Below are 25,493 nucleotides of genomic sequence, written 5' to 3'. Positions count from 1 at the left end.
TGTCTCAGCCTTGTGCAACATATCCAGGATTCGGGCACCCCCCGCTGGAGCATTTCTCCTCCCCCGAAAAAGGGGACTTGGCTGCACGACCTCCGGGCCATGCACAAGAAGGAAAAACAGCAACAGCACCTCAACAACAGCCTACAGCGCAGCGAGGAGAGGGAACAACCCTGCCATCAAGGTAAGGACCCAATATGGCATGGACCATAAATAGAGCTTGTTCCCAACCCCCCCCCCCCTCCCCTCAGCTAGCACAAGGAACACAGGCCATAAATAACCACGATGGTGAAAGACAACTAAACGGCAGGCCCTCCAAAGTAGAATGACCTCTTCATGCTTGCTGCTCCCCCCCCCCCCCGATCTCCAAGCACAAGCCCCGGGCGGGAAAGAACCGAGCGAGGTGTCCCAGGACCCAGCTTTCTCTCTCACAGATGTTATGAAAGCAATTGGGGATTCAAGAGAGTCTCTGGAAATGAAGATGGGAGGCTTGTCTGCAGAGGTGTCCTTTATCTGTCAGGAACTCCAGAATCAAAGGTTGACCAACTCTAATACTGTGCTGAAGACAGTGAGGTAAGGGCGTGAAGGACCAACCTAAGGATTATTGCGGTTCCAGAAAAGGGAAGACGGTCCGAATGTTTCTTTGATGACTGGTTGGCACATCTCTTCGCCCCTAAAAAAACTCTCCAAATTCTGTTCTATAGAACGTGCGCATAGGGTCCCAAAAGGATGCCCTGTTCCCGGAGCCCCACCATGGACAATTATTGCACGTCTCCTAAATTTCCAAGACAGGGATGCTATCCTCCAGATGGCCCGCGCCTCCGGCCCTGTCACTTATAATGGCTACTGCATTGGCTTCTACCCGGACTACACTAAAGAGATACAGAAAGCCAGACAGACAATGTTTTGACTCTGAAGAAGAAGCTGCACTCGCAATCAAATATGCATTACCGTTCCCGGCGCTGCTGAAAGTCCACCACACTGGGGTCACCCATCTGTTCTATACTCCTTAGGATGCATGGGAATGGCTGGAAACAAATCCTCAATGAAACTGGGTCTCGATCTCCGCAAGGGCTAACTGGACGGAGGCCAAGGTAAGAACCATCCCCACTGCACTCAATTCCTGCGGACCTTGAACCAGAGGCAGCGATACATCAGGGGGAAGAGAACCGTGGAGAATGGGTGAACACAAGTATTCCATGACCCGTATGCTGCGACTGACCCATTGACCAACGGGGATTGACTATGGCGTCCGCCGGCCACAGGAGCTGAACTTCAACCTTACAGTCAGGGTAACAGCCCCATAATAGTTTGTTTGTGTTATGCGCCCGGTTGGTGCTTTGTTCGTGTTACAGGTGCTTCTGGTTGGGGGGGTGGAGGAGTATGGGGTGAGGGGATGGGAAGAGGTTTTCTCGAAGGTTTTCAACGAGATCACTCTTGCCACTCAGGAATATGGGTGGATCAGGCCTGTGGGCGGTCATGTCAGGATACAGTAGAGCATGGAAGGAGATCGAAGCCGGTGAACATCGCCTTTCAGAGCAACCAGGGTATTAGACCATGACAGAAGGGGGAACTCTACCCCCAAAGTAAACTTAACCACCACACACATACCCATGGCACAGAGTAGCCAACTAACACTACTCATGTTGAACGTAAATGGGCTGGGCTCTGGGGTGAAGAGGCGACTTGTCCTCCAACAACTGAATAGACACTCACCTCACATTGCTCTCTTGACCGCGACACCTCATGGGTATGGAGTGTACATTTTTCAAGCGGTCCAATTATGCAACCACCTTTCATGCAGGGTTCTCCAGTAGGTCTCTGGGTACCATGATCCTCTTGCACAAACTGGTCCCATTCCAACTGAAAGGGCTCTATACGAACCGGAGAGGGTGCTTTGTGGACATCACCGGTGACATTGGGAGGGTCTCCTGGGGTGTTGTGGCAGCTTACACACCCCCCCCAAACTAACCCACAAACTCCTCAATGACCTACAGGAGGTAATGCTGGAGGAACACACAGACAATTGGGTACTGGGGTGAAGTGATGGATGTGCGTAAGGATAAAACACACGTGGGCAATAGGAACCCAGACACACAAATCAAGCTCCACTCCTTTGCATCTGCACTCGGGTGGGTGGAGGCATGGCGCTCTCTTCACCACAAAGACGCAGGATATTCCTTCTCTTCCAACGCCCACAACTTCATGTCCCAGATAGACTTTCTTCATCCCACAAGATATGTCACACTTACCTAAAATGGCCACCTATCTAGCCAGAGCCATCTCGGACCCCTCCCACCTTCTACTTACCATCAAACAGACTTTAACCAAGTGCCAGTCCTCATGGAAACTTTACTATCTAGGAGTCCCCGAGGTCTGCAAGGGCCTCGTGCAGAAGACCGCCAAATACTTTTCGCTGAATGAAGGGTCGGTAGCCAGCCCCACAACACTCCGGGAGGGATACAAGAGAGTGCTCCGGGCAAGGCCCTTTCTCTGGTCATAGCACACCATCGGCAACAAATTCTAGAGATCACTGAAAAGGAGAAGGCAGCAGAAAGGGCGGAGGAAGAGTTTCTCACCTACGGGACATCAGAGTCTAGAGAGGCGATGATTACGGCCCAACAAATATTTAAGAACCTGGTAGTAGACAATGCCAGGACCGTGCACTGGACCATGCGTATCAGATACACATACACAGCATGCTACTATGCTCTTGGAAAGATGGGATGCTCCCACACGACCTTAGACAGGCTACCATAGTCTTAATTCCCAAACCTGGGAAGCCCCCGGAACTCTGTGCCTCGTATAGGCCTATCTCGCTCATCAACGAAGAGGCCAACTCCTAGCCTGGGTCCTAGCCAACAGAATGCTGGGGGTCATCCATTCTTCAGTCCACCCGGACCAATGCAGGTTCATGCCAGTGAAGTCCACTAGGATAAACCTAAGGAGGGTCTACTTTGCAATTAGTCAAGCCTCAACGATCAAGGAGCCACTTGCCTGGCTTGCAGTGGACTTCGAAAAAGCTTTCGACTCTGTTGGGTGGTCTGCCCTATGAGATATCATGGAACACATGGGGTTTGGGACCAACTTTCTGTCGTGGATTAAGATACTATACACCGCCCCCCGAAGCAGTAGTGCGGGTGAACTTGATCTCCTCCAGGCCCTTCCCACTGGGCAGGGGAACCAGTTAGGGATGCTCCTTCTCCCCCCTCCTGTTCATACTGGCCATAGAACCGCTCGCGATTCGGCCTCAGACTTTTCGCGGATGGTCCGTGTTTGTATGGCCTTGGGGGGTGGGAGGAAGAAGACAGGGTCTCACTATATGCGGACGACTTGCTCATCTACATGAGTAATCCTAGATCCTTGTGCCCCGAAATCAGTTCTGTGGGCTTAAAGTCAATAAGCACAAGCCAATTTTCTTTCCACTCCAAAGTGGAGCCGATGTGATCTCACAGCACTGTCCCTGCCCGGTCTCCACCCAGAGCTTGGTCTACCTTAGCATTCGAGTAGCACCCAACTCTGACGATTTCCTCCAGCTTAACCTCCACCTGGTGGTGAGCAGATATGAAGCGGATGTTACCCACTGGCAATCCCTCCCGCTAGGTTTGCTGGGGAGGGCCGCCCTTTTCAAAATGCTCTCCCACCCAAGGTTCCTTTATGTCCTCCAGAACACCCCTATCCACATTCCCTGCACAAGCTTCTTGACCATAGACTCCACCCTCTGGAAACTCCTGTGGGGTGGAAAGCAACCCTGTATTGCCCTGACCACACTACAGTGGTCTGTCTGGGAGGGGTCTGGACATACCCTGTCTCAGAGCATATTATTGGGCAGCTCAGCTGGGGGTCTTGAACGACTGGCTCCACGCGGACCTGGCACTCCCACATATCGGGAACGAGACCAGATGCATGGGCAAGAAAACGCCCCTTCGTGTACTGTACGGACCGGACAAGACCGTTGTGGATCTCCCAGGGATGATATGACAGATACGTAAGGTGGGGGAGGAGGCGCTCCAACACATCGGGTGGGGAGAGCGGCCGACACTGGGTCAACCTATATGGAATAATGGGTATATACCGGAGGTCCTGACAATGGGCCGCTTTCCTAGCTGGGAGGAGTGGGGGGGGGGGTACAGAGCTTAAAGGTCCTACAGGATGGACACCTGAAGCCGTTTGAGGCATTACGAGAGGAGTTTGGTCTCCCGCCCTAGGGACATATATGGATACATACAATTGACACATGCCCTACATGCCCAATTCCCAGTCCTCTCGGACGTCCCAGAAAGCTCCCCCCTCGAGGTGAACGTCCTTTGCGCGAGGATTCTGGTAAAACCCACAACACTGTACCAAGTGATTACTGCATTTGTCTGCAGGAGAGATGGGAGAGGATGGTGGGACCCTTGGAATCAGAGGAATGGGTGGAGGCAGTAATGTTTCCATGCGAAATAGGCATAGACGCCAAACAGACTTATTCAATACAAAATACTTCATCAAGCCCATCATTCCCGATCTGTGATGGCTAAATGGGGGCGGGCGGAGGAAGCTGACTTTAAAATGCCAGAGGGTCGCAGGCACCTTTTACCATATGCTTTGGGAGTGCAAGGTCATACAGGAATTCTGGCCTAAGTGAATTCACGAAATCAACACAGTCATCGATACTCTGGTTCAGGTGGAACCCAAGGCTGCTCTGCTGGGATCTGGCAGGGATGGGGACCACACAAGCTGAGGAGAGGAGGAACAAAATAAAAACATTAAAAAAAAAAATCCCTCTTGGCTGTTGCAGGCCTAACCAAGAGACTTGTGGCCACCATGTGGGGGCGCCTGAAGGTCCAGCCCTGAGTAGATGGACCAATGAGATGGACAGATGTGCGCCCCTGGAAAAACGTATATACACTGCTAGGAGCTTTCCCCAGAAATTTGTCAAGGTGTGGGGTAAATGAACAGGCACAACATAGTCTGAGCAACCACAGGTAGCAGACTAGATCCACCTGCTGCCGTCCTGGACCCTATCTCATCGTTGCTCCCTGCACCTTCTTCCTGCCATCGACTGCTGAAGCCCACAAATCTGTGATGTAATGTACTTCACGTGACCTTGCTTGTTCGTGTGTACTAAATTTGATATCTGTTCCTTGTTTGGCTCTGATCCACTGTACAACATTCGCTGCTAATGTGTGTGGAATGATGGGAATGCCCATCCTTTGTTGTTATAATCAAAAATAATTTATCAAAAACAAGGCTGTGTGCATTTTTGAGAGATGTTTGCATGATGTCTTTCCATAATGAAAATACTAAACTTGACATTGCCCATATTTTTCGCAGAATTGAGTACAGCTTACCGATATAGTAATCAGCTTTTTCTGCAAAACATTAAAAATGCTTTGAAGTAGTTTTTGTAAATTTAGAAAGGATTTTCCAAAATGTGCAAAAAATACATGGAAACAGGGAAAACAAAAAGCCTTTTTTGGAAGTTTAAAGAACTAGTTCAGTTTAATAGAATGTTCTTTAGTTTACTTTAAGCATTGAAAAAAATGTAAAAACTAAAAATAAAGAAAAAAGAAGGTTCTTTTCAGAGCCATGACTTTCCCACGCAAAAGAATTAAATGTTTGATGCCACCACCACACACATGTTTTGATGTCCGCGGACTAGCGAGCTGTCCGCAGACTCCACAGGCTGCATAGGGGCCTGTAACTTTTTTGGCTCCCTCTATTTTTAAACTGTGAAAGATGGTGCCTAATGGAACCTTTTTTTGGTGTTTTTGTTCTATTTTTTTGGCTTTTTTTTCCCGCAGGGGAGACAAGGGAGGGAAGGGGCACCAACCACAGGGATGAAGGGGCATGTGGAGAGAGGATGATGTTTGGTGGGCCTTAATCAGATAGGGGACAGTGTTTCTCGTGCTACTGGATGGTGCCCTCAAGAGCACTTTGAAACTGCTTACATGCACAGCACGTTCACCCTTGAAAGGTTTGGGTCGACCGTTATGTCTGGCCTGTGAGGCTTCCACTGGGATCCTCTGCCCCACAGGAGTGTCCCCCCTTTTGGTGACAGGAGCAGATGATGAGGATAAGGTAGTGGGCGTCAGCCTACTTGTCCCTTCGTAAGGTAGGACTTTTCACACTGCTCCCTTATTGGACCTGTGGTGGCGCGCATGGAGGTTGTCCCATAGGAGTACAGACCTAGTTTTGCGCGACTGAGTACAACCTTGCACTCAGTGCATCAAACCTTGTCTGCCGAAGCCTTATGTACAGCCCCTCCCCCCCCCACATGGTAAAAGGCCGCCACACCCAGGATTCATGACGGGAATTGGAGAGAGGGACTTCCAGTACCTCATCTTTATCTTCCTCTTAATCCACCTGTATCACCACGCCTGTTCCCCTCTAAAGGCCATCCAGATGGTGGTGGGGTTAGGGGGGGGGGGGGGGAATGCAGTGGACATAGATAGTAGATGCCATTGTGGTCTCCAAGAAGCACAGAAAAACCAGCAGGTGCTCTCTCTCCTGGACAGTCATATTGAGAATGAGGAGCAGAAATGGGTGGGTCCCTTCAGAGGGGCTGTCCGCGGATGGTGCGACTGTCCACGGACTACAGAGCTAGAAATGGCACTTAAATTATAAAAAGTTGCCCGGCCAACTAAGACACGGTCTCAGAGCTCTGCAAGGGTAAGGTTTCAGCTTGAAACAACCTAGATTGGCCAGGAATGCAGCATTAAATGTCTGGGGTACAGACACGGTCCGTGGATACTTCCGTCGGGCGGGTGCGGTCACATGATATTGTTCAGGGACACGACTGGGACGGAGTCCACAAACTAATTTAAAGTGCAACACGTGCAAGCAGACATGTCCGGACATATGCAGTGTCCGGGCGCACCTCCATTTTGGATACAGACAGCCCAGACAGTCCGTGGACTCCAAATTGGGATTTTTAAAAAAGCAGCAAAAGTACACACATTTATTGAAAACAAAAACATACATTCAATTGGGAAAGAGATGGGAAAACAAAATGGGAAACATGGGAGAATCAGGATTTTCTACACACTGTTCATGAGGGGAGGAAGGGATTGAGGTTTCATCATAGCGGCTTTCATTTAGGGAATTTGATGGGGATGATTGGTTGGGACAGGGTGAATGGGCATAGGTAGAAGTCGGGCACGGATACCGAATATTTTCGGCCACATGATTTTTCACAAACATCAACTGCATATTTAGTTCATCCATTTTTGATAAGTTCATCAGTTCATTCTGTGCATTTGGAGTTAGGGGCGGTCTATGCTTATCTTCAGGTTCACTCAAATGTAATTCGGGCCTGGTTTCCGCATTCCCACTATGTACTGTTAAAAGGAAAACCATGTTAGTGATATTTCAACACATTACATCACTTTCTGCTATAAAAAATGCATTCTGTACTATTACAGCTGTTGCCTTCACTCATGTCGTCAACGAGGAAATGTTCCTCCATCCATTCCAGTGTGCTTGCCATTTCTGTTCAAAGAAAATGCTATTTCTTACAAGTTATGTATACATAATACATTGTAATTTTACATAAAGAAATACAGGGTACTTATTATTCTCTAAGGGTTTCTTCTGGAATAACCGTAAGGTGCTTGTCAGTGTGTAAGCAAAGTTCCACTGAGGTGATACTATTAGGTGTACAGTTAAGCTTTGTGCATTCTATTATGTTGGGCAACCTATGAAAACACACTTGTGGTTTTTCAAGCACAGAATTCCTACAACCATTTCTTGGTGGATGTAGCACATATCTCTTATTGTTGCATGTATATATGTGTTTGCCTGTTGCAGGATACAACAATGTAAGGAAACCCCTGTGAATGCTGCACAAAGTCAGCAGACATTTGCGCATTCCGCGGATCTACATTTATCACAATGGTCCTAGACAGGGCAGGGGGTCAGTATGATGTAAGGAACAGGAAGAAAAATTAAATATTCTGGTAAAAAACTCATGAATTTCAGTGTAAAAAAAAAAAAAACCTTGTTAAAAGGGATATTACGGTTGATGGATTTTTGGAAGAGGGTAGTTCAGTGGCCTGATTGACATGAAACTTTGAAATTAACTTAGCTGAAAACCTAGGGTGCGTTCTTAATACCAATTTGCCTTTGTGGATAACAAAGAAGGGGTTTTGCTCTGACAAAGCTTGCAGTTCACTGACTCTCCTTATGAGGTGATGGCCACCAGAAAAACCATCTTATATGTGAGGGGTTTAAGGCTGGACTTATGCATAGGCTCAAAGGGGGGAGGAGGGGCTTTGAGCTTTGCAACTACTACAATTAGGTCCCACCCTGGCGGTGGGTTTAAAATGGGAGGGTGGAGTCTTTACTCCCTCCATGAATACCTTAATGACTGGGATTTTCCAGCAGGACACCTCACACTGAGAAGTGGTTTAAGCGGCTAATGCTGCTAGGTGAACTTTGAGTTAAATACTAGCACTTAGTTTAGTAAGTGAAACATGTAATGAAGAATGTGTGATGGCATATATTCTATTGGGTTTGTTTTGACTGGCACCAAATTACAGATCTCTTCCACTTGTTAAACAGTGTCTAGTGTTTGGTTTACGGGCCTCCTTGAGGATTTCCATAGACCTTTGAGGTAGATTTAAATGGCCAAACTGACTTCAGGAGCCAAGCTGCCAAATTCATAGAATAAGGTTGAGGGTGTAATGTTGTCCCCCTGTGCTATGCAAGCATGTTGAAGTGGCACAGGCGTTTGATCAGGTTGCACGTCGCCAGTTTGCACAGATGTGGATACCAAGGTTGTCTCGCCCCCATAGGAACTAGGATTGTCACTTGTTCTTTGTGCATCTTGTTCACCACTTCGCTCATTAGGTGAGTCGGGTGTGGGGGGGGGGGGGGGGGGGGGGGGGAGTGTAGGCAAATTTCCCTGACCAGTTCATCCACAGGGCGTTCCCCTTGAAGTCGTGTGGGGGGAACCTGTACGCGAAGTCTGGGCATGGTTTGTTTTGTCTTGTGGCGAACAAGTCTAGAGGGGGGTAGCCCCATTGTATGAAGATGCAGTCTATGATATCCTTGTCGAGTTGTCCCTTGCGCTCTTCTGGTAAAGGATCTCTGCTCAAGTCTGCTAGAGAATGGAGTTCCCCTGGAACATGTTGCGATATAATATTTTTATAGCACGCCTATACACAAGTGTTTCAAGGCGCGACGAGGCGAGGGAGGGGAAACAGGAGGGAACAAAACAATGATCTTATTAGGCTCAATGACATTGAGATCACGCAAGTGCAGGGGAGAGGGAAGGGGAGAAGTGCCGGGGGAAGGAGAGGAGGAACACGTGCAAGACATAGGATTAAACACTGAAACTGGAAGTGCTGCCAGCAGGTGGCAGTGAAGGGTTAGGTTCAGAAAAACAGGTGATAGATAAGTGCAAGTAAGGGGGATTTTTAGGGTTGTAGATACAGCCCCAAGTGCAGGGTTGCCAGGTGGGCAATGCAGGTGATCAACTGGGAGGGAAGAAACCTGGACCCGTGGTTCAGGGGGTAGCCAGGTAACCAGTGCAGTATCAGACAGGAGATCAGCAAGATAGCGGAAGGCAGAATCAAAGAGGAAAGTCTTCAGCTGCTTCCGGAACCTGAGATGGTTCTGCTCAAGTTTCAGAGAGGCAGGAAGGCTGTTCCAGAGGGAGGTAGGTGCCAGTCGAAGAGCAAGATCTGTCCCCAACTTGTTTCTTGTAAAAGCAACTGACCCTCAAGGAGTTGGAGGAGCAAAGTGCCCGAGAAGGCAGATACTTCAGGAGCGAAAGCTGGAGCTATTTTGGTCCCAGGCCCCAGTAGGCCTTGTGGACAATGCAGAGGGTCTTGAACTTGATCCTTGCAGCCACTGGGAGCCAAAGGAAAGATTTCAGTGCTTGAGGCCAAGGACAAGTCTTGCAGTCCTGTTCTGGATGAGTTGCAGAGGACGGAGAGTAGAGGCAGGCAGATTTAAAAAGGAGGCCGTTACAGTAGTCAAGCCTAGAGATAACCAGAGCTCTAGATACAGTCCGCTTCTGGGGGAAGGAGAGGAAAGGAAAAATACCTCTGTGGAGGTACAGTTGGTAGTTTGACTTCTTAGAGACATCAGAAATATGAGGAGAGAAAGAGGAGTCAAAGATAACCCAGAGGTTCTTAGTCTTGGAGGTGGGAGCAGGAGGAGGGCCAAGGGAGGCTGGCCAGAGTGGCAGGAAAGATGGGTGTGGGTGTGCCAATGAGGAGGATCTCCATCTTGCTTGCATTCAGGCAGAGATCATTGGTGGCACACCACTCCTGGATTGCAGTCACACAATACAGGATGAAAGAGGGAGAAGAGGTGGAAGGGTGAGCCTGTAGGCGAGCTGGGTATCATCCGCTTAGCGCTGGAAATTGGAGCAAAGAGCGGCAATGCAGTGGGGGCGAGAGGGGCCAAATATTGGTTGAACCAGGGAGAAAGGCTAGACCAATGGCGAACACTGTAGGTCGAGAGATGGAGGAGAGAAAAAACCCAAGTTGGACCAGGGAGGGTCTGTCAGAGAGGAAGTCAGCCAGGGCAGAGCCTGATCAGTGATACCCAGGTTATCACAGAGCCAGTTGAGCAGGATGGCAAGGTTAACAGTGTCAAAGGCAGAGGACAGAGGGGAAATTAGAATCAAGGTTAGAGAGCAGGTCTTCACAGATGTTCAGGAGAGCAGTTTCAGATCTTCTAGCTGCTCTGAAGCCAGACTGATGCTCATGGAGACAACAGATCATTGTGAAGATTAAGCTGGGAGATGGCCAACTTTGAGGATTTTGCCCAGGAAAGGAGTGACTGAGATCGGGCAATAGTTAGTCAGAAGGGAGGGGTCAACTGAGGGTTTCTTGAGAAGAGGGTGCACAAGGAAGTGCTTCAGGGGGAGGGGAAGGTTCCGAAGGCGAAAGTGTTTGCAGAAATCAGCCAGGGCTGGGTCGAGGGTGTCAATGTGTTCCTTGAGGGTTTTGGAAGAACAGGGAAGAATCTGTTTAGGTTTTCATAGATCAGACTAGTCTTGAATCCTCATCAGGGGAGGAAAGGTAGAGAAGGGAGGGGGGTGCTGGGGGTCCGGAGGAAGAGGTAGGAGAAGCCGAGAGTGTGACAGGCTGTCCTGGGTTTTAGAGATGAAGTGAGAAGCCAGGCCCGTACACAGGGCCTGGGATGGGAGAGAGGAGGTAGAGACTGCGGCAGGATTGGCCAGCTCTTTGCAGATTTTAAACAGATCGGCCAAGCTGTTACATCCCACAGAAACACAGGCTTGGATGTGAGCTTTTCTTAGTGAGGAAAGAGAATCGATATTGCCTTTGGCGCAGCCGGCAGGCAAGTTTGTCAGAGGATGTACAAGATGCCAACCATTTCCTCTCAGCCACCCTACACTTGCGCACTTGATTTTAGGCTTCATGCGGATCCTTATGACGGGGGCTAGTACATCGAGAATATCAGAGATAGTGTGGTGCATGGAAAGGGCTGAGTCAGGGTGTGAGTATGCTAGAGGTGCCTGAGGGGAGAGAACGATGCAGCGAAAGCCTCAACTGACATACGCTTTATGGGATGAATGACTGAGAAGGTAAGAGGCAGTGAAGGGGGGGTTGGCTTGGACTGCAGGGTAGAGAGCGATGAAAGGAAAGGAGAAAGTGTTCACTCCAGGAGAGAGGAGTGGTGAGAGAATTAGAGGAGGAGGTATGAGGCGATCAGATCAAGAGTGTGCACTGCAGAGTGAGTCGGGCTGGAGGGAAGAATAGAGAGTTGCACAGGTCACGAAAGAGTCCAGTGGCGGTACAGGAAGCATCCAGGTGGATGTTGAAGTCATCAAGGAGGAGTTGAGTGGCGAGGCCAGGAGGGAGGAGGCAAGGTCCGCCCACTCGGAGAGAAAGTAGGTAATCTGACCAGGGGGCCAGTAGATTACAGCCACTGCTAGAGTGGCCAGGAGAGAGAGAGAGAGAGAGAGAGAGAGAGAGAAAGCCTCCAGACCAAGCATTCAAAGGCAGAGTAGGCCTGCGTAGGAATGATGGAGGCAGGAATCCACTCCAGGAAGATCAAGGCTACACCCCCACCAGAGCGGTTGGATCTGGGCATGTAGAGGACATTGAAGAAATCAGGAAGGAGAGTGTCCAAGCTCATGACAGAGCTGGCTGTGGACCATGTCTCAGTGAGACCAAGGACATCAAGGTTGTGTTCTTCCAGGAGACGGCAGAAGTGAGGCGTGTATGACAGCTGAGCGAGCTTTAAGAGTGGCAAGGTGGAGAAGGTTGCCATCCTTGAAAGACTTCCAGGGAGGGGTACAAATCAGGAGGTACTCCCGCAGAGGTGTAGAAGGAGCCCGAGGGAGGGTAGAGGAGGCAGGAGGAGAGGGCAAGGTAGGACCGTGCCCCGCTTCAGTGCCCACTTAGATTCTTTTTTGTGTTATCCTGGACATACTTGGGGAGTGTGTGCCCCACTGCTTGTTTATGTAAAACATAGTGATGGTGCTGTCTGAGTATTTGCATTACCTGATCTGTCAGGTGTGCTTGGGAGGCTTGTATTGCCTTGAGCACTGCTAGAAGTTCCAAAAGGTTGATGTGATTCTGGGCTGTGACCAGAGACCACAGACCATGTGCTGTGAGATTAAGGTAATGGGCCCCCACCTGGTGAGTAGCGAGTCTTTTGACAACCGCCTGCACCGCCGGGTCGTGAAAGGGTTTTGCCTTTAACAGGTTCTCTTTTGCCACCAGTGTAGAGGCTGGACTAGGGTTGGCGAAACGACCACTAGATCGTCCCACTGACCACTTGCCTGAGACCACTGTTTCGCCAACTACTCCTGCATTGAGCGCATGTGCAATTGTGCGTGTTGGACCAGGTAAATGCATGATGCAATCACCCCAAGCAGGCGCATTGCTCTGCATACGGTTATCTGGCAACTGGCTACATACTGAGGTATTTGCAGCAGTATGTTTTGTACTCTTTCGTTCGATGGAAAGACTAGACCCTCTTCTGTTTTTAGGACAGCTCCTAGGAACTGTTTGGTCTTGTTTGGTACAAGGCTTGACTTTTTCTAGGTGATTGAGAAACCCAATTGAATAAGTAAATTGATTGCTCTTTGGGTATTTTGTTTGCAAATTTGGGGGTTCTCCCCTGTGAACAGCGAGTCGTCCAGGTAAGGGTACACCAGGATTGACTCCCTGCGTAGATGCACCACCACCACCAGTACCTTTGTGAATACTCTTGGAGCGGAGGCTATGCCAGAGAGTAGCACCTTGAATTGGTAGTGCTGGTTTGCTATTTTGAAAACGCAAGAATCTTCTGTGCCTTGGAAGATTGAAATATGAAAGTATGCAGCTTTCATATCCAAGGTTGGCATGTAATCCCCAGCTTTAGCAGTGGGATTACTTCCTGTAGCATTGTCATGCAGAATTTCTGTGGCTTAACATAAGTGTTTGCAGGGCACTGGTCCAAAAGGGCGCATCGTGCAGTCTTTTTTTGGCACAAGGAAGTATTTTGAATAAATACCCTCGTTTACCGGGTTCACCGGGACGATTTCTACGGCGTCTTTTAAGAGCAGCGCTGTCACCTCTTCCAACAGGATACATTGTTCTTCCTGGGAGGTGTTCCTTTGTCTTGGTGGGTGGGTTGTTGGTTGCTGTATCAGTTCTATGCAATAACCGTCCACTCCGGTCAAAAGTGTATACAACAGAAAAAGTTGATCTTAGTTGTTCATGCTTAAAGGATGACAAAAGTATTCAGTTTATTTTTTTTGCAATTTTCTATTGTAATTCAAGTCTGTTGTGAAAAAGAAATCTCCTCAACACGTGTTTCAGCACTTGACATGTGGATCCTTAGGAGGTGGATATTTTTTAAATCAAGATTCTTTTTTTCTTAACAGTATTTTGCTTGATTTGTTGGCGCTTCAGCTTAAATCCTTATTTTTTGGGTTTCCATTTAAGTTAAGTGGACTTCCAATTTCTTGAAAGTGGATTATGGAGGATCAGGGAGGATCATTCCTTCTCTCTTGGCTGAGCGCCACACTGAAAAATTGAAAACGTAATGCTTTTGTCATCCTTTACGCATGAACGAAGATCAACTTTTTCTGTCATTTAATTTCTGTTGGGCAAGCACAACAGTGCATCTTTGTTACAAGTGAAAAAGAAACCTGAAATATCAAAATTCACCAAAAGGGAGTGAATGTTTGAGATATTACACGGCCCGCGGTAGAGGCATTTAGTTATCGTTAAGTTGCTAAATCCATAGGAAGACCTCTTTTTGGGCGGCTTATAACTTCGCTCCCCCTGGACGAATCCTCACCAAACTCTGCAAAAAAGTATATGGTCGGCTCTGAATTTTTTTTATCAAGTTTGGTGAGGTTTCCTCAAGGGGGGGCCAAAGTTATAGTTAGAGGCCAATTTTTTTTCCCCCATAGACTGATGGAGAAAAAAATAAAAAAAAAAAAAAAAAACTTTGCTCACGCGCACAGCCCAAACCACTGGAAGGATTTTCACCAAATTTGCGGCATGATCCCGAAAGTGTGCTTTTGTATATTTGGTGGATTTTTACTTTGTATTTAAAACTACCGAAAAGTAGGTTCAAACATTTTTTGCGATATCTGGGTTCGGTCCGCGGACAGGGCTACGATTGCCTTATAAGGAAACTTAGTGTCCGCGGACATCGGACGCGCACACTGATTGGATGGTGAAAAGCGTGAGGTGCGTCAGATTTTTGGAAACTCCCTCTATCTTGGATTCACAGACATTGGCCGGTGTCCGCCGACATCGCGTTTAAAACATTAAAAAAAGCACAACATTGCACTTGTCAAACTTAACAAATAATCTCTGGGGAGGTGAAGGGTGATGAGGATGGGATGGGATATGGCTGCAAGAAGCAAAAAAAAAAAAACAGTTTTTCGCCGTAAAGGTCTGCGAACAGTCTCTATGCTCGCGAACAGTCTTGTGAAACTCGCAGACGCCTCTGCATTACAGGGTTGGTGAAAAGCAGTTCTTGGATGGCTTATAACTTTGGCGCCACTTAATGAAACTGCATGAATGAAATTTTGCAATTATATTCTTGACCCGATTCCGAATGAGTTTACAAAGATGTGTGGGATTCTGTCAAGAGGGGGCAAAATTAGAAGGGGGGGGGGGTCCCAAAATATTGCAAAGGCTTAGAAATGTGGTGCCATTTGACAAATCTACACAAAGGTTTGCAAAAAAAATGATATATCTAGATATAAATGTTTTTGTTAGGTCTGAATGGATTTTGTCAAGTGAGGGCTAAGTTATGTGACTATTGTATGTGCATACATTTGACACTCTGAAAAAAATAAAAAATGGGTGGATTTCCAGGAAACTTGAGTAAAGAGCACTGGCAAGGACCTTAAAGCATGGGTTTACAAATGTGCCTGTGTTTTATTTTTTGACAAGTGTCATAATGTAGGTACAAAAAATAGTGATATACCTTTGGTGACTGAGGTGTAGCCTGTGGCCATGGGCAGTGGCCATATTGTCTGGGTCGTGGAATAAGGTCATGCTCCGGACAGTCTGACTACTGGCCATGACCACGAGGGACAACACATGGGTTTAACGTGGCCCTGTCCACCTGGGACCGGCTTTGTGGTAAAGTTATTCGAACGTGGGATAGCTTTGAAAAGGAAGAAAAATATGTGTGTGGTAATATGGTCATAGGGTTCTCTCTTCGCCTTCTGCAGGCTGCCATGGAAAGCAAAGAGGGGCCCTGTATGGAACCCCGCCTTCCCCTTCCATGGTAGACATCTTGGAAAAGATTTTCCTTCCTACACCGGGACGCTGCAGGTGTCCCGGTGCAGAAAGAAAAATCAATTTTTTTTAGCACCCCAGGTTTCCGCTTTGGGAACCAGGGGTGCTAATGGCCTTCATCCCCCTATTGCAAGGGCTCGATTGGGGGGATAATGGTCCAGAGACCTTGTTATCCACACTCACTTCGCTTGGGCTGCCGGGCTGGTATCCACTGTTGCAGTCCCTGGAACGGGGGATGGACGCCACAATATTCCTATTAGCGTAACACAACATGCTAATGGAAATGTTGGAAAAGCTTGAGCCTATATACTTTACTGAGAAATGTAAAGTAGATTGAGTCAACTTTTTTTTTTTAGTTCTATTTTTGAAGTGTGCAAGGTGGTTCCTAAAGGAACATTTCTATTGTTGTGTTTTTGATGTATTTATTTATTTGGCAGGAGAGCTTAGAAAAGAAGTTGGGGAGGGAAAAGAGGGAAGAGACACCAAGCACCAATATGGAGGGGCAGGTGGACAGGGGAAGATGTTGCACATATGTTACTTCTAAGGCAGTGTTTCTTATGCTCCTTGATTACTGCTTCAAAAGCACTTTGAAATTGGTTCCCTCTGCAGAATGATATGTTGTAGTATATACAGAGGACTGTTTTAAAAAAATATATATGGATCAACAGCATCTTTTATTGCTTACAAAGTAGCTGGTGGGATTTTGTGTCCCACAGAAGTAGGCTGTGTGGTTACAGTATTGTTTGAGGACGATGAGGTGAAGGTAGATAGCCTCCTACTTGCTAATAAAGGAACCACCTTTCTGAGAGCATTGCGGTCATTGGATTTGGCATGGCAGCACATGGTGGTGGTCCTGTAGGAGTACTGTCCGGGGAGTCTGCAGCACTCAGTGCATTTCCCTTTGGCAGCTTTAGCCTTTGGTACATTCCCAACAGTGGTAAAGAACTGTCACACCCATGATTCTCTCTGGGTGCTAGAGAGAGGAACTTCCTCTACCTCATTTTCTTGGTCCTCTTCATGGTCTTCGGACGTACTCAGCTTTTTTTGTTGTGAGGGTCCTCCAGCTGGTGCTGGTGGCTCTTGGGGGGGAGGGATGGCAATAGGTGATGCAATTTTTGAGATAAATAGCAGTTTTGCTAAAATTCTTCCAAGTATGTACTGTGTACTAGATTGTTAATGGATAATGAGTAAGAATAGGCGTAGGAGCTGTGCAAGGGACATTTTGAAGTTGAAAGTTCCTACATCATTAGCAAATGCAGTTCCGAACTGTCCGCGAAGCACGGATCTGATTGCGAAGTGTAGGCGCCTTCTCGGACATGTCATCATGCTGCACGCCAGCGTATGGTTACGTGGCACTATCCGGAATGTCCACGATGAAGTCCGAAGTTTGTGGACGTCTACGGATGCAAAATCAGTTCAAAAAGTTGCAAAAAAGTGTATAGAAGTGATAAAAATGATGCCAGAAGGTAGGCAATGGCAGAGTTTTAAGGTAAAACTTTGTAATTTGCGCACAAATGTTGCTATATTGGGTAAGGATTTTAGTAAGTTATGGTTACAAGTAAAACAAAAAACCTCAGAAATACGCCAGTTATCGTAAGCTAAGCAATCATAACTCGCGCCCCACCACTGTGCACTGCTAAGACGAACAACCAGGACATCAAAGATGACATCACAAAAGCCATTTATGACATCACTGATAACATCACATGTGAAATTAATTTTGATGAAGTCCCTACAAGGGGTTGTGTTTATAATGTTGGTAACAAGAGATCAGGGGTGATCGGGAGACCTATTATGTTCTACTTAATGTATTAAAGAATGTACTCATCTAAACAAGATTGTATTTGAATGTTAATACAGGAACCTAATAATAAACATAGGCAATGGCTGCAGCATGCAACATAGAAGTACAATATTTATAATGTTGTAATTTTGGAAAGTACAATAATGAATGCTACCTAATGCAAGTTTTGAGTAATGTTAAACATGTAATAAATAGCTAACAATTCAAGATTTACTACACTTGTGCTAGTACATATGAAGAAACATAATGCATACAAATCAGGCACATACAGGGAAACTAAAGGAAGAAAGAAACGGCATCATCAGAAAATGTTAATAACATTAAAATTCATCTTCATGTTTACAAATGAATTGTGTGTTCCATTAGCGGAGACTAAACCCTAAGGAACGTACGTTAAGAACATATGATTAGGTTAACGTCTAGATATATAGAACCTTTTCAATTTTAATATACTGTTAGTGAACAAAACCACCTGTCCTAGATATTTCAGTGAACAAAAACAAGTGGGCCAGATTTGTGATGTTATCAGTGATCTCATCAATGACATTTGTGATGTCAAGGGTCTTCGTCTTAGCAGCGCACAGTGGTGGTGCGAGTTATGGTTGCTTTGTTTACCATAACTGGCGGATTTGAGGTTTTATGGTTTTACTTGTAACCATAACGTCCCTTTAACAAAGATATATATGATCTATTACTCACCGTAATCATATTTATGATGCTTGTATCTGCTTAGATCCACATGCTGTGCATAGGCCGACATCTAGTGGATGCTGCAGAGTATTACAGTTGTTTTCGAAACCCAAAAAGGGACGTCGACAGGGCATGACAGAAACACTATCCCTAGTGTGATGTCCACTGTACCCATGATCACTCACGCGTCAAGGTTACCCCCTGCCCCCCAAGATAGTTATTTTTCTGACATGAGATAGCATGAGGTCTAGCACGAGTAGCTGTATTCAAGCAGATACGTATCGGACAAGCTCATAAGCATCCATGCGCCTTCTCTCTGAGGGGAAGAAGGGGGGTAAGAATGTCAATCTAAGCAGATACAAACATCAGAAGACCAAGTTACTTTCTTACCTGGGAACGTTTTTTTCGATGGGATGGTCCGACGACGTATCCATATCTATGACAGGTAATCACCACAGATGTGCTGCTTCGGAAACTTTTCGGCATCTGCGTCCTGCGTCGATGATGTCGATACGCAGTCCTCGAGGGCCTCCGTCGAGCCGACGTCACCAGATGTTAGAAGGAGGACGCATGACGCCTGTAGCCTCAGTTGTAGTTTTTTCCCAGAACGTGTGGCACCAATCTTCTGCCAGTATGGCCACAGAAAGCCTTGCAGAAAAGTAAGCTGCAATCGCATAAGAAATTCTGTAGCGGGGAAGGTAGGGAGGGAGCGATATGGAATATGTCGGATCATCCCATCGAAAGAAAGTTACCAGGTAAGAAAGTAACTTGTTCTTCGAGGGGATTGGGTCCTCCGACGTATTCCATATCTATGACAGACTCCCAAAGCAGTACCAACGTATGGAGCAGGGAAAAGAATTTAGACTATAGAAATTTAGAATGCCCAATTAAATTGCAGAGTAAAGGACCACCTTGCCAAAGGCCAGATCCTACCCATGGATAGAATCTAGGGAGTAGTGTCTTACAAAAGTATGGACCGAAGCCCATGTGGCTGCTTCACAGATGTTATGAATGGCAACACCCCTTTGCAGGGCAGTAGAGGCAGCCATACCCCTAGTAGAATGGGCCCGTAAGCCTACCGGATGGTCCTTACCCGCCAAGCGGTAACATTCAGAAATTGCCAAGATAATCCATCTAGACAAAGTCTGCTTAGTAACAGCTTGTCCCAAACGCCTTCCAGTGTAACCTATGAAGAGCTGATCGTCCACTCTCACCCGGGACATGCGTGAAATATAGAAACTTAAAGCTCTCCTAGGATCCAACCTATGGAGCCTCTCCTCTTCCTTACCAGGATGCGGAGGAGGATAAAATGCCGGAAGAATGACCACCTGGCTTAAATTAAATTCCGAGACAACTTTCGGAAGAAAGGAAGGACGAACTCTAAGGACAACCCTGTCCTTATGAAACACAGTGAAGGGTGGCTTAACTGAAAGTGCCAGCAACTCACTCTGCGAGCGGAAGTGACCGCAACTAAAAACACAGTTTTAAGGGTTAACAGTCTCAAAGGACAAGAATGTAAAGGCTCAAATGGAGCACCCATTAGGAATTTTAGAACAAGGTTCAAATCCCAACCGGGCACCTGGAAAGGTGACGGTGGGAACACATTAGTGAGCCCTTTCAGAAACTGAGAAATGAATGGAATTTTGAAATAAGAACACTCCTCAGACAAGCGCTTAAATATGGACAGCGCTGCCAGGTAACCTTTAATGGTACCCACTTGCGGTCCCTTGTGGGCTAAAGAAAGCAAAAAAGACAGAACCACAGGAATGTCACATGAAAAAGGATCCACATTCTTAACTCAGCACCAGTCGCAGAACTTTCTCCAACGGCAACGGTACAGGGACTTTGTTGCAGGCTGTCTAGCCAAAAGCAACACCTCCATCACGTCTTCAGGGAGGTTCCAATCCATATACCTCAGCTTTTCAGAAGCTGAGCGTGAAGGTTGAGGGATCTGACCTCTGGATGGAGAACCTGACCCACCCCCCCTCCCGTGAGAGCAGACAGCGTGGAGGGCAGATGGACAAGTCGAGAAGGTCCGGGTACCACCTTCTCCGGGCCCATGCCGGAGTAATGAGGATCATCCGGGAACCGAAACTCTAACCTCCGCAGCACTTGCGGGATGACGGGGACTGGAGGAAACGCGTACAGCAGTGGGAAGGACCACTCCACCACAAACGCGTCTCCTAAGGCTCCTCTTGGAGGAAATTCCCGCAAGCAGAACCTTTTCGCACTTCCGGTTGACAATGGAGGCGAAGAGATCCACTTGTGGGGTCCCCCAAAGGGTAAAGATCTCCAGGAGAATCTCCTGAGCCAGCTCCCACTCGTGAGAGATCGCGCTCTGCCTGCTCAGAGCGTCCGCCGTCTCGTTTTCGTCTCCGGCCAGATGAACTGCCGAGATCGAAACTTCCTGCTGGATGGCCCAGAACCAGAGCTGCATCGCCTCCCTGCACAGAGGAAGTGACCCTGCCGCTCCCCTTTTTGTTGAGGTAGTGTATGGCCACTGTGTTGTCCATCAGAATAAGGACGCTCTTCCCTCGCACAGTCAGCAGAAAAGCCTTCAGGGCAAGCCTGACGACCCTCAGCTCCAGATTGATATGGAGTCTGGACTCCGACGGAGACCAACGACCGCTGACTGTCAACTCGTTAGCATGAGCTCCCCATCCCGTGAGGGATGCGTCCGTCACGATTGTCCTCTCCGGCCAAGGTAGCCAAAATGGAGCCCCCCGCACCATATTGCCTTCGACGGCCCACCACAGAAGGTCCTGGGCGACCGAGGGTGGCACCTGAACGGGGCCTGACATCCTGCCGGAGGACTGACCACTGCATCTTGACAGCCCATTGCAGAGATCTCATCCGCAACCTGGCCTCCAGCACCAGAAGAATGCAGGAATCCATGAGGCCGAGCAACCTCAAGAACTCGAACGCCGGGAGACTCTAAGCATGTTGAAACTTGTGCACCATCTGCTGAATGTGATGAGCCCTCACCTGGGGAGGGAAACACTGCCCAAGGGGCGTGTCGAGCACTGCTCCGATGTACGGGAGCTGCTGAGTTGGCATCAAGTGGGACGACCAAGTTGAGGGAGAAGCCAGCTTGTGAAGTGCGTGGCAGGTGATGAAGAGATGATCCAGGACTTGCTCAGGAGAGCGCGCCCTGATCAACCAATTGTCCAGGTAGGTGTAGACGCGAATTCCCCCCCTGAGATACGCTGCCATCACCACCATGAGCTTGGTGAAAATCCTCGGGGCGGAGGTCAATCCGAACAGCAGGACCCCAAACTGAAAGTGCAATTCACCAACCGCGAACCTCAGGTACTTCTTGTGCTTGGGATGGATCGGCACATGAAAGTAAGTGTCCTTGAGGTAGAGAGACACCAACCAGTCCTATAGTTGAAGGGCCTGGAGGCCTTGAGAAAGAGTAACCATCTTGAACTTGTCCTTCCTGAGGACCTTGTTCAAACCGTGCAAGTCCATGATGGGTCTCAAACCCCATTCGTCCTTGGAAATCAAAAAATAAGGGGCATACCATCCCTTGTTCCTCTCCGCTACATGAACAGTTCCATGGCGCCTTTCTCTGCGCAAGGAGCGGATCCGGACTCTTCAAAGAGAGATTCCCTGGTGGATTGTCATGAGGCCTCTGCCGGAAAGGAAGACAGTAGCCGTGGGCTATGATCTCCAGAACCCACACATCTGAAGTAATGGCACACCATTCTACAAGATGCTGCGCCAGCCTTCCCCCCAACCGGTGAACCATGGGACATGGTCTCATGACTGAGCTGAAGTGGCTGCGGCATTACCTGAGGGTAAAGAGGCAACTGCCAGAGAGGCCTTGGCACCCCGAGTACCTTGTTTTTCACCTCTGGTACTCCGACGGTTGCCCCTTTGACTTGCAGCTCCCCTCGATCTACCAAAAGATGAGTAATATCGAAAGGAACCTCCCCTCCATTGTTGTCCCCTAGGATGAAAAGGGGGAGGTTGGCGAACTGCAGCGCTCAACGACTTTGCTGCAGCTTTGGAGGTCTGCAACCTCTCAAGGCTCTCGTCAGCCTTGCTGCCAAAAAATGTTCACCATCAAAGGGCATGTTGAGGAGCCGGGCTTGTACATCAGGAGCAAACCCCTACTTCCGCAACCACGCAAATCTGCGCATTACGTGGCTCGCCGCCATGGACCGGCTGACACAATCTGCCACGTCCAGACCCGACCGAACGGATTCACACATGGCATCCTTGCCATCCTGAACAAGAGCAAGAAAGCCATCCCGTTCCTCCCCTTCGGGAATGTGTTCAGCCACCAACGAGACAATTCCACAGAGTATGAGTGAAACGTGCTAAGGCACACAGGGAGTTGGCTGCCTGTAAAGCCATACCCCTTGAAGAAAACACTTTCTTTGCCCAGCCATCAAAAACATTTGTCGTCCCTATCAGGAGGGATGGTAGGGTACGACGCCCGTTTTCCCGGGGCTGTAGCCGCCTGCACCACCAAACTCTCCAGAGTGGAGTGCGTGGTCAAGTAGCTGGGGTCGCTACTGGCTGGATGATATTTCTTCGGCAAGGACTTGCTCACTGCCGGGAGGACTCTCCGGAGCAGTCCAAGCCGCTGCCACCCTTCTCTGCAAGGCCATATAGAATGGCAGTACCAGGTCAGTGGGGGGACATTGGTCAAGGATATCCGTCAGGTCATCCTGCAGAAAATCCACTGGTGGCGCAGACCACCACAAGTATTCCGTTACCCTCGGCATAAGGCGCCGGTACGACGACTCAGTGTGGGTGCCAGGCTCGGGCCTACCGAACTCCACCTCCGGAGAGATGTCCAAACCACTGGCGTCATGCAACGACTGACGCAAGTCTTCAAGCTGGCTATGACCAGACAAAATCTCGTCAGGTACCTCAACAGGAACCAAACCTCCTTCCTCAGACCCTTCTTCCACCTCAGAAATATAATCAAGAGGCTGGAATGGGGGCCCAAAAAAAGGGACAAAGACATTTTTAGACTTGGCCAGAGCCTTTCTAGGGGGTTCCACCGACAAAGCAGCCTCGAAAGGTGTCGATGGAATCGGCCTTGACGTCGAGCGTGGCGCCGGCGGCTTCGACACAGTCCTAGAGGGCGGAGCCCCAAGCATGTCCTTCAACCGCCTGGGCGCCGATGGCTTCGACGGCTTCCTCGGAGGCGAAGCCTCGAGAGAGTCACTCGACCTCGGTGCGATGTCTTCTTCGAAGACCTCACAGACTCAGACCGTCTCGAGGGCATCTAGGACCGGGACCTGGAGCGGGCAGGTCTAGTGCGATCCACCTTGTCCGATCGAGACCTCGAAGGTGCTCGATGATCGCGCCGACCACCCGAGCCCGAAGGCGTGCGAGTGGCAGCTCTAGCATGGTCACAGCTGGCATCTTTCGACGGCGCGGACGGAACGGAGCCCGCGACTGAAAAATTGCCATCATCTCCTGTCGAAACGAATCCCATTCCGCAGGAGTGGAATGCTTGTTGGGACAAGCAACCTGCCGACGTGAGGAGCCTTCGGACAAGGAAGGCGACCGATGCCCGCGCTTCTGTAAGTGCCTCGAAGAGGCAGAGGAATGGTGTGATCTACTCCGGGACTGAGACCCCCCCGAACCGACGACGACGCTGCAGAGAGTCGCCCCTCGAATCGTCAGTCGAAAGCCCCGTGGATCTCAACTTCCAAGGCTTGGCCACCTTACTGACAGAAAGCAGCTTCTTACGCTCCCGCAAGGCCTTCAACGTAAGCGACTAGCAGTCAACACAATCATCCGTGTCGTGGCCCTCACCGAGGCACCAGAGGCAGGCAACGTGCGAGTCCGTCAACAACATCTTGGACCCGCAGTCCCGACACTTCTTAAAACCCGGCCGCGGGGTGGAAGAAGCCGAAGACATGGATAATCTTCACAACAAACAGGTTCGAAGAACAGATAGAACAGAACTCAGAAGAACCAAGGCGTGCCGAGATCTCAGAAGCGAACACGTTCATGGAAAAAACGGAACTAAGGCTACGGGTGTCGTGCGTCCTACTTATCCAGTGACGTCGGCTCGACGGAGGCCCTCGAGGACAGCGTATCGACATCAACGCAGGACGCCGAAAATTTTCCAAAGCAGCTGTTACGCTCACCTGGTATCCACAAGGACGCCACCCAGCCTGGTTACTCGCTGGTATGCTTCTCAGCTTTGCCCTGATGTGGTCTGCGGGGAAGGTTCTGCCTTGTGGTAGAATTAGGCGTGCTCTCCATCCTGCCTTCTTTGCAGGGGCGCCTTGTCTTTCATGGGCGTGTGTGGTCCAGTTACTTCACTGACCCCGGCCCGTTTGATATTGTTCAGGTAGGTTTTATTGCTGTTCTTTAGTTTTGTTGCTATCCTGCATGTCTTTTTGTTTAAAATGTCTTTCTCCCTTAGGTATGCAGAGCTTCAGCGCAGCGAACTGGCTTGGTTGAGCCCCGCTGGTAAATGATGGCGCATTAAGAGCGCTATGATGTGGTAAGTAAGCGCTATGCTGCAAAGTTTTGCCTTTGCTAACCTGTGTTTTCCTTCCTTGTAGGTCGCAGTGTTCTTCAGCGCGAGTGGAATGTCCGGAGTGGTGCCAGCCGAGAGGCGACCAGCCAGGTAAGACTTTTGAGCAGTTGGTAATTTGTAAATGTCTCTACTGCTTTCTTTAATGTTGCCTCTATCTTCCTCTTTCAGGTTGTTCTTTCCAGGAGGCGTGCAGATTCGAGGAAGCTGTTCTCAGGAGCTGCAAGTGTTTAAAGATGAAGACTGCAGGTAAGATGCTGCTGCTGCTAATGATGTTCCTTTTGTCTCCTTGCAGGTTCTGCTTCTCCAAGGTTCGAGGGAATAGCTGGACACGGTGAGCGTCACGTTGCAAGCTGCAAAGTAACGCAAAGCGTGTTGTTTTGCTCGGGTGTGGTTTCAATAGCCCCAACAAAAAAGTCCAGGTAAAGTAGTCCCTAGGCTACCACACCCAAAACACTAGACCGCATAGCTTGGTTCTTAGGAACCAAGCTATGTGGATGCCTCCATGTTGGCTGACAATACAGTAAAGTAGTTCCCAAGCACATGTTTTTCATGGTGTATGAGCCTGGCGCCATAGGCGCCGGGACTAGCCCCATGAGGGCTTTTGAAGAGGATGCCAAGCTCTAGAGGCCTGAGTCCTGACTCCACCTGGCCAAAGGGTTTGCCAGAGGGGGTTTTGGGCAAGGTCGTGACAGCAGCACAGCTGTGGTGATTACCTGTCATAGATGGGGAATACGTCGGAGGACCCAATCACCTAGAAATAAGATTA

General features: G+C 48.7%; 1 protein-coding gene across 1 annotated transcript in view; it reads right to left on the bottom strand.

The window, feature by feature from the left end:
• The window catches only part of FBXO33 (F-box protein 33), a 370,960-nt gene that overhangs the window by 48,058 nt on the left and 297,409 nt on the right, over positions 1-25,493 (bottom strand). The gene's annotated exons all lie outside the window — the stretch shown is intronic.

Source organism: Ambystoma mexicanum, chromosome 14, assembly GCF_040938575.1.
Source record: "Ambystoma mexicanum isolate Mex_15411 chromosome 14, UKY_AmexF1_1, whole genome shotgun sequence".
Classification (NCBI taxonomy): domain Eukaryota; kingdom Metazoa; phylum Chordata; class Amphibia; order Caudata; family Ambystomatidae; genus Ambystoma; species Ambystoma mexicanum.
This window is presented reverse-complemented; position numbering and strand designations above follow the sequence as displayed.